This window comes from Bufo gargarizans, chromosome 1 (genome assembly GCF_014858855.1).
Source record: "Bufo gargarizans isolate SCDJY-AF-19 chromosome 1, ASM1485885v1, whole genome shotgun sequence".
In the NCBI taxonomy this organism is placed as follows: Eukaryota; Metazoa; Chordata; class Amphibia; order Anura; family Bufonidae; genus Bufo; species Bufo gargarizans.
The window spans coordinates 347786895-347801294 of NC_058080.1; the positions used below are offsets into that span (position 1 = coordinate 347786895).

Genomic DNA, 14400 nt, shown 5'->3' on the forward strand with positions numbered 1-14400 from the left:
GAGGTAGTCACCTGAAATGGTTTTCACTTCACAGGTGTGCCCTGTCAGGTTTAATAAGTGGGATTTTTTGCCTTATAAATGGGGTTGGGGCCATCAGTTGCATTGTGGAGAAGTCAGGTGGATACACAGCTGAAAGTCCTACTGAATAGACTGTTAGAACTTGTATTATGGCAAGAAAAATGCAGCTAAGTAAAGAAAAACGAGTGGCCATCATTACTGTAAGAAATGAAGGTCAGTCAGTCCGAAAAATTGGGAAAACTTTAAAAGTATCCCCAAGTGCAGTCACAAAAACCATCAAGCGCTACAAAGAAACTGGCTCACATGCGGACCACCCCAGGAAAGGAAGACCAAGAGTCACCTCAGCTGTGGAGGATAAGTTCATCCGAGTCACCAGCCTCAGAAATCGCAGGTTAACAGCAGCTCAGATTAGAGACCAGGTCAATGCGAAACAGAGTTCTAGCAGCAGACACATCTCTAGAACAACTGTTAAGAGGAGACTGTGTGAATCAGGCCTTCATGGTAGAATATCTGCTAGGAAACCACTGCTAAGGCAACAAGCAGAAGAGACTTGTTTGGGCTAAAGAACACAAGGAATGGACATTAGACCAGTGGAAATCTGTGCTTTGGTCTGATGAGTCCAAATTTGAGATCTTTGGTTCCAACAACCGTATCTTTGTGCGACGCAGAAAAGGTGAACGGATGGACTCTACGTGCCTGGTTCCCACCGTGAAGCATGGAGGAGGAGGTGTGATGGTGCTTTGCTGGTGACACTGTTGGGGATTTATTCAAAATTGAAGGCATACTGACTCAGCATGGCTACCACAGCATCTTGCAGCGGCATGCTATTCCCTCCGTTTGCGTTTAGTTGGACCATCATTTATTTTTCAACAGGACAATGACCCCAAACACACCTCCCAGGCTGTGTAAGGGCTATTTGACCATGAAGGAGAGTGATGGGGTGCTGCGCCAGATGACCTGGCCTCCACAGTCACCGGACCTGAACCCAATCGAGATGGTTTGGGGTGAGCTTGACAGCAGAGTGAAGGCAAAAGGGCCAACAAGTGCTAAGCATCTCTGGGAACTCCTTCATGACTGTTGGAAGACCATTTCAGGTGACTACCTCTTGAAGCTCATCAAGAAAATGCCAAGAGTGTGCAAAGCAGTAATCAAAGCAAAAGGTGGCTACTTTGAAGAACCTAGAATATGACATATTTTCAGTTCTTTCACACTTTTTTGTTATGTATATAATTCCACATGTGTTAATTCATAGTTTTGATGCCTTCAGTGTGAATCTACAATCATGAAAATAAAGAAAACTCTTTGAATGAGGTGTGTCCAAACTTTTGGTCTGTACTGTATATGGATAAATAGATAGATGCTAGATAAATAGATATGTGATAGATGGATAGATAGAAACATAAAAGATATATAGAAAGATAGATAAATTGATAAATTATTAGATAGATAGAAAGATAGTGGAATGATGGATAGATAGAAAGATAAATAAATAGATATGTGATAGAAAGATAGTATAAAGATAAATAGATGTTTGATAGATAGAAAGATAAATAGATAGATGTTTGATATATAGCCATGTTATAGATAGATAGCTAGATAGAAATATAGGTCATTAGAAAGATATTAGAAGCTTGATAAATAGATATATGAATAAATAGATGGTTAGATAAATAGATATGTGATGTATAGATAGATATGTGATAGATAAATAGATATGTGATAGATAAATAGATAGACAGATAAATTGATAGGTGTTAGAAGCTAGATAAATAGATAGATAAATTGATAGATAAATGGATAAATTGTTAGATAGATGGCTGGTAAGATTGATAGATGATAGAAAGATAGATAGAAAAACAGAATAGATAGATAGGGCGATCTATAGATAGATTGATAGAAAGATAGATGGATAAATAAATAGATTAATTTTTAAAGGGCTTCTGTCATCACACTAAACTTTTTTTTTTGGGCTTCTTATAATACCTATCCAGCGATATATGAATACATAATGTTATTAGTCATTTTGGTTCAGTAGATCATGAATAAAACATACTTTTATAATATGTAAATCACCCGTCTACCAGCAAGTAGGGCGGCTACTTGCTGTTAGCAGCCGCATCCTCCTATCATATAGACGCCCCCTCCGCATGTTGATTGACAGGGCCAGCGAATGCGAACGTCCTCTGGCTGGCCCTGTCTGCTATCAAGATCTCGCGCCTGCGCCGTAGCGGTATTCAGTCGGCGCAGGCGCACTGAGGAGGACGCTCACTCGGCCACTTCATCCTCAGTGCGCCTGCGCTGATGACATCACATCTACACCCGGCGCAGGCGCACGGAGGATGGAGCGGCCGAGCGAGCGTCCTACTCTCAGTGCGCCTGCTCCGACTGAATACCGTTACGGCGCAGGCGCGAGATCTGTATAGCAGACAGGGCCAGCCAGAGGACGTTCGCATTCGCTGGCCCTGTCAATCAACATGCGGAGGGGGCGTCTATATGATAGGAGGATGCGGCTGCTACCAGCAAGTAGCCGCCCTACTTGCTGGTAGACAGGTGATTTACATATTATAAAAGTATGTTTTATTCATGATCTACTGAACCAAAATGACTAATAACATTATGTATTCATATATCGCTGTATAGGGATTATAAGGAGCCCAAAAAAAAAAAAATAGAGTTTAGTGGGGAAGCCCTTTAAGAATGTTCCAAACTGTTGTTTTGGCCACGCCTAATGTTTTTGCTAGCTCTCTGATGGGTTTGTTTTGTTTTTTCATCCTAATGATGGCTTCCTTCACTGATAGTGACAGCATTTTGGATCTCATCTTGAGAGTTGACAGCAACAGATTCCAAATGCAAATAGCACACTTGAAATGAACTCTGGACCTTTTATCTGCTCATTGTAATTGGGATAATGAGGGAATAACACACACCTGGCCATGGAAAAGCTTAGAAGCCAATTGTCCCATTACTTTTGGTCCCTTAACAAGTGGGAGGCACATATGCAAACTGTTGTAATTCCTACACAGTTCACCTGATTTGGATGTAAATAGCATCAAATTAAAGCTGACAGTCTGCAGTTAAAGCACATCTTCTTCGTTTCATTTCAAATACATTGTGGTGTTGTATAGAGCCAAAAATCTTAGAATTGCGTTGATTTCCTAATATTTATGGACCTGACTGTAGATATTAGAAGCTAGATAAATAGATACATAGATAAGATAGATAGATAGATAGATAAATTGATAGTTATATAAATATGTTAGAACATATGCCCTGACATGTCTGTGAACCTCTGTTCATAGGCTATGAAATAGGACAAATGGGTAGACAGAATCGGCCCCGGGAAAGTTGGTTGCTACAATTAGCTATTGTTAATATTTATATAAATGATGCGTATCTGTATTAGAAGCGATGATCAAATATTTTGTTTAAATCACGGCAGCCTTCAATTTATTATACATGATCGTATATAATTAAAAGAAAATTTCAAGGGGACGTGGCCTGGCCGAACATGTGAAAGGACGCACTGCTGTGAGGCTTCCATCCTACCTTCTATAATTCTCAGTCATCCTCCTTCTACTGTGGAGAAAACCGCCCCCAGGCGCCGCCAGCCTCTGCTATACCGGTGGCCACATTCTGCGCCGATATGAAGCATACCGGGAAGAAGGAGAGGGAACAGAAAGACCCTGGGCCTCCAGCTACCTTGAGGAAAGATGGCGCCGTCTCTGAAGCACGGGCCGCTTTCGTGGCGGCCCGCTTGGGTAAATATACCTGCTCATCCTCAGTGCCCTCTATGCCGGCTGCGGTGGCTGCTGCCCCCAATAACATGATGGCTGAGCCTATGCTCTCCTCTCCAGCACCTGATAAAACAGAAGCAGCTGCTTTATTGGCGACCCTGCAGTCAGACTCAATCTCTAGCCTGCGTGCATCATCTAGCAGGCATGATGTTATCACAGACAGCAGTCCCACATCTGATGGGGAACCCACTATAAAAGATATATATGCGGCGATACAGTCCTGCAACAGCTCCCTAAACATCCTTGCTACCCAGATGGGTAATTTGCAAGAAAATGTGTCCATTATCCCTGACGATTCTCTGCCTGCTCCTCCTGTACTACGCTGCTCTCCTGGTATTCTGACCCCGGCTCCCACCTGATGATTTTCTGCGGACTCCTGTGGTACTTCATTACTTTCCTAGTATTTGACCCCGGCTTTTCCTGACTCTTCTCTGCTTTTGCACTGCGTTACTCTCTTGGTCTTGACCCGGTCTGTTCACTATCCGTCATTTGTCTTGTGTGTCCTCCCAGCACGTATTCTAAGTTAGGGATTGCCGTCCAGTTGTCCACTGTCATTAGGACTTGCGAGGCAAGTAGTCACGGCCAGGGGTGAGGGTGGAGCGCAGTGGTCACTATCCTCCCCCCTGTGTGTAGTGTACGCGATCGTTACAGATTAACAGGCCGTGTATCGATTACCGGAAATTAAATAAGATCACTATCCAGAATAGATACTGCCTTCCATTGATTACGGATTCATTTAACCAGCTTCTGGGGGCAACATGGTTTTCTAAGATTGACCTGAAATATAATCTTATCCGAATAAAGGAGAGAGACGAATGGAAGACTGTGTTCAATACTCCGGCTGGACACTTTGAATAACAGGTTATGCCTTTTGGACTCAGCAATGCCCCAGCTGTGTTCCAAAACTTTATGAACGATATTCTTAGGGAGTTCTTGGGTAAATTTGTCATTGTCTATCTTGACGACATTTTGATATTCTCTCCTGATTTTAAATCTCATGTTAGATAAGTATTGGAAACTACGACATAGGGAATAGGGAGTTGCTGGCCATTAAATGGGCATTTGAGGAGTGGAGGCATTTTCTGGAGGGGCAAGGCATTGTGTAACTGTTGTCACTGACCATAAGAACCTTAGGTTTCTCGAGTCTGCTAAGAGGTTGAATCCCCATCAGGCCAGATGGGCACTGTTTTTTACTCGTTTTGATTTCTCCATTACTTTCAGGCCTGGAAGTAAAAACATGAAGGCTGAGGCATTATCTTGGAGCTTCCATGCTTTTCAGCCTACAGGGGCACCTCCATCCTTCCAGCAAATATCTTCATAGCAGCCTTAACCCAGGATATCTCGGCTCTCATTAAGGCTGAACAACATCTGGCACCAGCATCCACCTCAACAGATAAGTTGTTTGTCCCCATACAATTTTGTCTCCAGCTGTTGGGTGAGTGTCAATTCTGCCTTTTGTGGACATCCGGGTTTTGAGGGCACTAACGAGCTGGTTTCTAAATTTTATTGGTGGTCCACTCTAACTAGGGATGTCAAGTCCTATGTGTCAGCCTGTGAGGTTTGTGCTAGGTATAAGACACCTAGGACTCACCCTGCTGGGGACCTACAACCCTTACCCATTCCCAGTAGACCCTGGTCCCACATCTTGATGGACTTTATTACTGACCTGCCGCCAGCGGAGGGTAAGACTGTGGTTTGGGTAGTGGTTAATAGGTTAAGCAAGATGGTTCACTTTATTCCTTTGTCTAAACTCCCAAATGCCAAAACTCTGGCATCTATTTTTGTTAAAGAGATTGTACGGTTACATGGTATCCCAGAAAATATTGTATCTGGCAGGGGTGTGCATTTTGTGTTCAAGTTTTGGAGGGCTTTCTGTAAAAGATGCCAGATTTCGTTGTCTTTTTCGTCTGCCTACCACCCTGAAAGTAATGGGCAGACTGAACACCTCAATCAGTCTGTGGAACAATTCCTGAGGTCATATGTTACTAATGACCAGCAATTATGTGTTAAATACCTTCCGTTGGCTGAATTTGCTTTGAATAACCGTGTTAATTCTTCTGCTGGTGTCTCCCCTTTCTTTTGTAACCATGGTTTCCATCCCTGCTTTCATTCTGGGTCATCCCTCTCCTCCTCTAACCCTGAGGCGGTGTCACGGACGGTGTACAGGAAACAAGACAAAGCAACATGCATATATGACTCACTGGATCCAAAGCTAAGGAACCAAAAGGGAGACCCCTGCACAAGACCTGAGACTTTCCCTGGCTGCTCAGCCTATGCAAAGATCCCAAAGGTGGATGGTTGCATATCCACGTACCTCGACTATATAACCCCTGAACACCCTACAATAGTGAGGGGACACGACCACCGGCTCCCTACACCAGACACGGAGGGAGTCAGGGTCACCTGGGATCCAGCAAACAGAAAATAACAGATAAATGTACAGCACTTAACTTTGTAGCAGACTGGGAAACAGGATCAGCATGCACACACACTCCAGGAAGAAGTATAAGCCGCCCAGTAATGCATTATGGGGCGGAATTTAAAGGGATGCAATCAGTCCAACTACATGACAGCTGAGAGAGGCTAACAAGATGAGGAACTGAATACCACAACAAAACTCAAGGAGGAGGTTCTGAAAGGCTTCTGTCAGAGCTTCTCAGCTGTCTGGTTGTGACAGGCGGATAGGCTATCCTCTGAACTGTGCACAGTTTGGGCCCGGGTTCAATCGAACCTAGAAAAGGCTCAAAGTTCTCAGAAACTCAAGGTCGATAGGAGACATTCCAAGGGGGTGAACTTTTAGGTTGGGGATAAGGTGTGGTTGTCTTCCAAGAATCTCTCTCTCAAGGTAGCTTCTAGAAAATTTGCTACTCGCTTTATTGGACCATATAAGATCACGGAGGTGATTAATCCGGTATTGTTTAGGTTGGAGCTACCCAATTCATAATGTGTTTCATAAATCTCTACTTAAAAAATATTTTTAACCTGTTGTACCATCGAAAGCCTCGCCTCCGCCGGTTCTTGTTAATGATGCTGTCGAGTATGTGGTGTCTAAGATAGTGGATGTCAGGAGAGTGCATAATTCCTTACAGTACCTGATTTACTGGAAGGGGTATGGTCCCAAAGAGAGATCTTGGATACCTGCTAGGGAGGTTCATGCTCCTAGACTGGTTCAAAAATTTAATTTAGAACATCATGAAAGGCCGTCGCCTGAAGTCTTGGGTCCGGTGGCCCCGCATAAGAGGAGGGGTACTGTCACGGGGACACAGAGGCGCTCGCTCTCCACAGCGCCGCCGGCGTCCCGTTTCTGTGCAGGAGAGAGGACGCGCACAGCGTCCTCGTCTCCTTGGTGATAGGGGGCGGGACGGCTCGGCCACGCTCTTCTCCTCGGTGCTCAGCTGTATTGACTAGTGTGGGCCATGTGGTCACATGACCCCAGCTAGCCAGTATTTAACAGGCAGTCTTCTGGCCACAGGTTGCCTGTTAATTAGGTTCTTGGCGATTTTGTATCTGGCATACTTACCTGTTCCTGTTTTTTCCCTGATGATCCTCTGCCTGCTCCTCCTGTACTGCGCTGCTCTCCTGGTATTTTGACCCCGGCTCCCACCTGACAATTCTCTGTGGACTCCTGTGGTACTTCATTACTCTCCTGGTATTTGACCCCGGCTTTTCCTAACTATTCTCTGCCTTATTCTTTGCACTGCGTTGCTCTCTTGGTCTTGACCCGGTCCGTTCACTATCCGTCATTTGTCTTGTGTGTCCTCCCAGCACGTATTCTAAATTAGAGATTGCGGTTCAGTTGTCCCCTGTCATTAGTACTTGGGAGGCAAGTAGTCACGGCCAGGGGTGATGGTGGAGCACAGTGGTCACTATCCTCCCCCCTGTGTGTAGTGTACTCGACCGTTACAATAGGGACACCAAATAATTCGGCATTGAAAACACACCTGCTAACCTGCGGTGATACATGGCCACAGAGTATCTATGAGTTTAACCACCTCTTAAATAGAATGTAGAGCGAGCGACAGCGGCCCAATATAGACATAAATTAACTGACTTAGCCTGAAACTGCAACCTGATATTTTTTTTTATTACCTTGTAGTATTGGTTTCTCTTAGTATTTTTGTTTTAAAAGTAAATAATAAAGGTTTAAGTTTTAACATATAGATGGGGCCCCTAAAAGGAGTTTTTGGTCAGGTGACCGTGGTTTGATTTTTGTTACAATCTCCTGAGAGCCCTATAGGGGCTAAAATCTGGTTCTTATCTTAGTGGCATCCCTCTCCCCAGGCTTTCGAGGGAACATGCTGGCTTTCTGGACCAGCCTCTAATGTTAAAAGAGCTGGATATGGTGATTCGCTCATTCCCGAATGAAAAGGCCCGGCAGAGTTTTTAAAAAAAAATATGGCGATGTCCTGCTTCCCCAGCTCTTGGAGGTATTTTTGGAGGCCTTTCAGAAAGGAAGCCTTCCTGATTCTGTGAGTGAGGCAACAGTGGTGGTGCTGCCGAAGCCTGGACAGACTGCAATCCGTAATCACTACCATTACTAATGAGGAGCAAGCTGGCTTCATGCCTGATAAATCAACATCAGTTAATATTAGGCGGCTATTCCTTAACATTCAGAAGGGGTTGGAGGCGGTGGGAAGCCGGGCAATACTATCCCTAGACGCGACTAAGGCCTTTGATAGTACCAAGTGGCAATATTTATGGGAGGTGTTGAGGGTCATGGGTTTTGGACCTACCTTTATTTCTTGAGTGCGATTGCTATACCAAAACCCGCTGGCGCGCATTCGGGCTAATGGCATCACATCGGAGCCATTTGCATTGGAAAGTGGCACTCGACAAGGATGTCCCCTCTCCTTTTTGCTATGGCGATCAAACCGCTTGCTTGCTTGTTGAGGTCGTCCAGACAGATAGTGGGATTTCCGATGGGCGCAGGTGAAGAACGGGTCTCATTATATGGGGATGATATGCTAATATGTGTTCGGGATGTAGAGGAGTCTCTTGATCCCATAATGTCCCTCATACAGGGCTTTGGCGACAGATTGGGTCTTCGCAATAATTGGGACAAATCAATACTATTTCCATTAGACCAGGTTCCCCCTGGCTCCTCCTTTCTGTTCACCCAGCTGCAGGTTGTTAAATGTTTCAAATATTTGGGTATTACCATTTCCTCTGATATTAACAGATACGTCAAAGACAACATTGAGCCACTGCTAACCAATATGAAGGATAAAATTAATACATGGTGTAAGTTGCCACTAACGATGGCTAGTAGGTGCAATCTCATTAAGATGATCTTGATGCCTAAACTACTATATGTTTTACATAACTCCCTGGTGTGGATCCTGCAAAGGATTTTCTTTAAAATACAAAGCCTATTTAGAGGTTTGATATGGAGGAAAAAATCTGCTAGGATAAGGTTGGAGACTTTGCAAAGAGGAAAGGAAATCAGGGGGGTTATCTCTTCCTAACCCTTGCCTTTATTTTATTGCTTCGCAGATGCAGCACTTGGGGGATGGGGACGGACTCTTGGAGGTGGAGGAGCAGCTGCAAGACTAGTAGCCCATATTATAAAATGTAAATCACCTATAGAAGTATTGGAACGGGGTAGTTTATCAGTTAGTGCCGTGGGAATGCCGACTATCAACCTGATCAGTAAAGTCTGGCAAAAATGCAGAGGGATGTTGTCCATAACGGGCTGTACTCAGGTTACACCACTCTGGAATAACCCTCAGTTGCCTGAGATATTTTGATTGGAAGGATTTTCCCTGTGGGAAAAAGAAGGGAGTGATTTTCCTACATCAGCTGCAGAAAGACGGGGAACTCAAGTCATTTGAGCAGCTAAGGGAGGAATTCTCTCTTCCCCGTACCGCTTTTTATCAATTTTTACAATTGAGGCACACGTTTCAGACACAGGCGTGGATGAGGGTACACTGCCGGTTAGAAAGAGGTGGGAGGAGGATGTAGGTGCCGTCTCAGATGATGAATGGAGTGAAAAACTGGCTTTAACCCCGCAGCTATCAGTATGTGAGGGACACTGAATATCTCAATTGTTGTTGATTCATAGGGTATATAAAACCCCGTCCTTTCTATTCAAAATTGAATGATTCCTGTCCGAGGTGTGGGCGGGGACCAGCATCGCTACTACATATGTTCTGGGAATGTGAGGAGCTGTCGAGCTTCTGGGCAGGGGTGCTACAAAATATTAAGGAGACATATCGGGTGGAGATACTAGGGGGTGATGATTACTGGAGACCGGGAATTGTACCTTGGGGTGCAACGTCTATTATTTCAAGCTCATAAATTGATAGCCAGGTACTGGATTCGTCCTCAACCTCCTTCGCTAGCAGAATTCTTTAATAGAGTGACCGCCATATATTACACCTAGAAAGGGGGGTATATCTAAATAATAACTTTAAAAGCCAAATTTGCAGCAATATGGGACAGGTGGCTCTCGGCTAGGGCTGGGACCTTCTCCACTTAAGTTGTCAGATGCCTCAAATACAAGAAGATGTGGGGGGAATTGAGTATGTCTAGGAACTGTTCCAGGTGGTGACAGGATGCGTCTCTGAGGACTGGATTAAAAGGATAGCACTAATTGCTACTAGGCTCTTCATACGGACAGGAAGGAAACTTTTATTTTCTTTCTATATATGGACTGATAGGTGTCTGGAGTAGAGGGCGGACCGTCTCTTCGCTAGGATGTGGGGGGATTTGGTTGGGTTTCTTTTCCTTTCTCTCATTTCCTTTTTTAATTTTTTGGTTTTCATGATGGCTCTGTTTGTCTATTATGTGATCAGATGTCATATATTATGTAAGGAAAGAGTCAAAATTTATTTGTACTGTATTATATTGTAATAATGTTTAATAAAAACTATCCGATAAAAAAAAAGCTAATTTCAAAGATCGCAGCTCCACTAACAAAGAGAATGCCGCCTTGCGGGACCTTCGAAGACATCACGATGGGCGGGGTTGTGGTCGGAGTGGGCTGGGGTTATGGGCGGAAAATGGGACGTTTCGGTGACATCAAAGGTCTTTTAGCTTTTAGGAAGATAGAAGGATCAATTAGCCGTTGCCAATATTTATAATTAGCTACTGCCAATATTTATAATAGCTTAGTAAGAGGTTAATAAAAGCTTAATATCATTTTATTTTTAAATATATTAAACTTTATTAAATTACTGACGTGTTGGACTGCATCGTATACCTTGCAGGACCTTCGGGGACATCACGATGGGCCAGGTTGTGGTCGGAGTGGGATGGGGTTATGGGCGGGAAAATGGGGCATTTCAGTGACATCATCAAAGGTCTTTTAGCTTTTAGGAAGATATACGGATCAAATAGCCGCTGCCAATATTTATAATTAGCCACTGCCAATATTTATAATAGCTTATTAAGAGGTTAATATAAGCTTAATATTTTATTTTTAAACATATTAAACTTAATTAAATTACTGATGTGTTGGACTGCAACGTATACCTTGCAAGACCTTCAGTGACATCATCGAAGGTCTATAGATAGATAGTTAGATAGACTGATCAAATAGCTATTGCCAATATTTATAATAACTTAATAAATAAGAGTTTAATATAAGCTTAATACAAGCTTAATATTTAATTTTTATACATATTAAAGGGCTTCTGTCACCCCACTAAAGTCATATTATTTTTTTTTGGGCTAGTTAAATTCCTTATAGTGCGATATATGAAAATATAATGGTGTTACTTACTTTCCTTCAGCCGTTTCTTATAAAAACGAAATTTTATAATATGTAAATCAGGTCTCTACCAGCAAGTAGGGCGTCTACTTGCTGGTAGCCACCACAAAAAACTGCCCCCTCGTCGTGTTGATTGACAGGGCCAGCCGCGATCTCCCCCTCCGGCTGGCCCTGTCAGCATTTTAAAAATCGTGCGCCTCTGTTCATTCGGCGCAGGCGCTCTGAGATGAGGAGACTCGCCTCCTCAGAACTCCCTCAGTGCGCCTGCGCCGATGACATCACCGAAAGAGAAGACGTCATCGGCGCAGGCGCACTGAGGGAGTTCTGAGGAGACGAGCCTCCTCATCTCAGTGCGCCTGCGCCGAATGAACAGAGGCGTGCGATTTTTAAAATGCTGACAGGGCTGGCCGGAGGAGGAGATCGCGGCTGGCCCTGTCAATCAACACGACGAGGGGGCGGTTATTTGCGGCGGCTACCAGCAAGGAGACGCCCTACTTGCTGGTGGAGACCTGATTTACATATTATAAAACTTCGTTTTTATAAGAAATGGCTGAAGGAAAGTAAGTAACACCATTATATTTTCATATATCGCACTATAAGGAATTTAACTAGCCCAAAAAAAAATATATGACTTTAGTGGGGGGACAGAAGCCCTTTAAACTTAATTGAATTACTCACGCCCTATCGGATCTAAAAGAATAAAAGGGGATTTGAATGGGCGGTATTTTAGGCGTGGTTTTGGCGGGTTATGGGCAGACAGGGGCGTGGTCACTTGTCACTTTGAGTTTGACGAGAGCTGGAGAGGTTATACTACTAACACACATGGTATGGTTTAGGCATGCAGCATAATACCTGCGCCAGCTGACACGTGAAGGCTGACTCTTTGATAGGTTTAGGTTGGAACATCTTCAGCGGTGATAACTGTGCCACCATTAAATATTATTTTAATATAATTCAGCATGAAAAATGTGTTAAATTTGTAATTTACTTTCCGTTACAAAAATACTCCAATTGTGAGATATTCTCTTTACTTTATTATAATGGTGCTCCGTGATCTTTAATCAGTATAGTAATATGCACATCCACCCCCTGACGTTTAATGGAAACCAAGGTGGTCACACATGCTTAGTTCCAGCCATATCTGCTGTTACAAGGTGAGAGCTGTAGTAGAAAGGACACGCCCCTTGAGCTGCCACCCTGAAGGGAATCTAGCAGACTGATTTAATTTTTTTATATGAATCATAGCATAACATCTATAACCCCCCCTTCCCCTGAACAGGCAGATCAAAACTCGAAAAATGCCGGAACATGTCACATTTTGTAGGTTTGATTGTTGGATGAATGGGCATTGTTGGATGAATCCATAACATGCATAGAAGTACATGTAACTCCCCTCCTCCCTCCGGGTTATGTACAGGTAAATCAGGGAGACAGCATAATTTTTTCTCTCCTCCTGCTGCCTGTCAGCACTGCCCGCCTCCTCCAGACTGGCTAAGATCACAGCAAAGAAAAATGGAGCTCACACAGTACCATTATAAAAATATATACATTTTTATTGTAACATTATAAAAAAAATGTATAACCCATTAAAAAGGGGAAGGAAAGTGACAGAAAAAAAGCCATCCTGGCACTGCACACATACCAAAAAAGTTATAAACGTATTTCAATACAGTATAATTATTTCCTTGTGCTAGAATGTTTAACATCTTAGGCAATGTGGTTAGCATTACCGAGACTCATCTCTTATATGAATAACTAATTTACCATTGTTTAAACGTGCTGTAATTATACTGTATTGAGATAAGTTTATAATTTTTTTGGTAAAATGTATATATTTTAATAATTGTACTGTGTGAGCTCTATTTTTCTGTTTTTGCTAGATATACTCGGGAGCTTGTACCAAGTTATTTGATTAGGTGGCCCGTTACCTTGTCCCAAATTTTTGGGTGGGTACTTACCCCCTTTTGTAATAGGGTCATTCATGGTCTATTTAATGGCTAAGTCAGCTGAAGGGAGGAAGGCTACTTTAAAGGGGTTGACCGGGATCAATTTTTTTTTTAAGTGTACTCACTATTAACAGCTGATTAAAGTTCCCCTCATATGTTTTTAGGCTTTTTCCCCAATTCTACAGGGCTCCCACGGTCCCCCACGCATTGTTTACATCTATTTTATCTTTGCCTAACTTCCTGCCGCACTGCCCTGTGGGTCCCAGCGTAGGGCGGCATCACGTGGTTACAGCTGCCTATCATCCCCACCATAACTCCGCCCCCTCATTAATATTCAGCGATATAAAAACGGGCATCAGACATGTGTGGCAAAGGTAGGACAGGCATGTGTGTAATATTTATGTCACTGTTGTACACTTAGAACAATGTCCCTAATTCTGGACAAACCCTTTAACCCTTTGTATCTCTTGTTAAAGGCCTACACTGCGACTTTTTGTAGTGCAATTGATTGATATTAACTATTTAATGACAGCTGCAGTCCACAATATTGCATTCATCTGAATTCATTTAATTGGCTGGCAGCTGAAGTTCAGTAGTTAAAAAAATTATCAATCAGTAGCGATATAAAAAGTCACAGTGTAGCAATATACTGTAAGCATTTAAAAAACACCAAAACACCAATATCGTAGTGCTAGGTGGGATACATGAAGAGATACAGCTATTAGAAATTGGTCAGGAATAAAAGCTGCAGGTATATACAGCTTTGACTAGGACCCATTTTTAAGGACTGTAACTTGTAATATATCAGGGTTAGTGACATGATTTTGGTCTTGTTTAAAAGATTAGATTATTAGCTGTAAAATAAGACCACAACTGTGGCTGTCGCAAATAGCTTAAGAAATAGCTCCCCTTTCTGCAACAACATGGCCCA

The 14400-nt window shown here is 43.1% G+C and overlaps 1 protein-coding gene across 18 annotated transcripts in view; it reads right to left on the minus strand.

The window, feature by feature from the left end:
• PTPRS (protein tyrosine phosphatase receptor type S) overlaps positions 1-14400 on the minus strand; it is a 580801-nt gene that overhangs the window by 99314 nt on the left and 467087 nt on the right. The gene's annotated exons all lie outside the window — the stretch shown is intronic.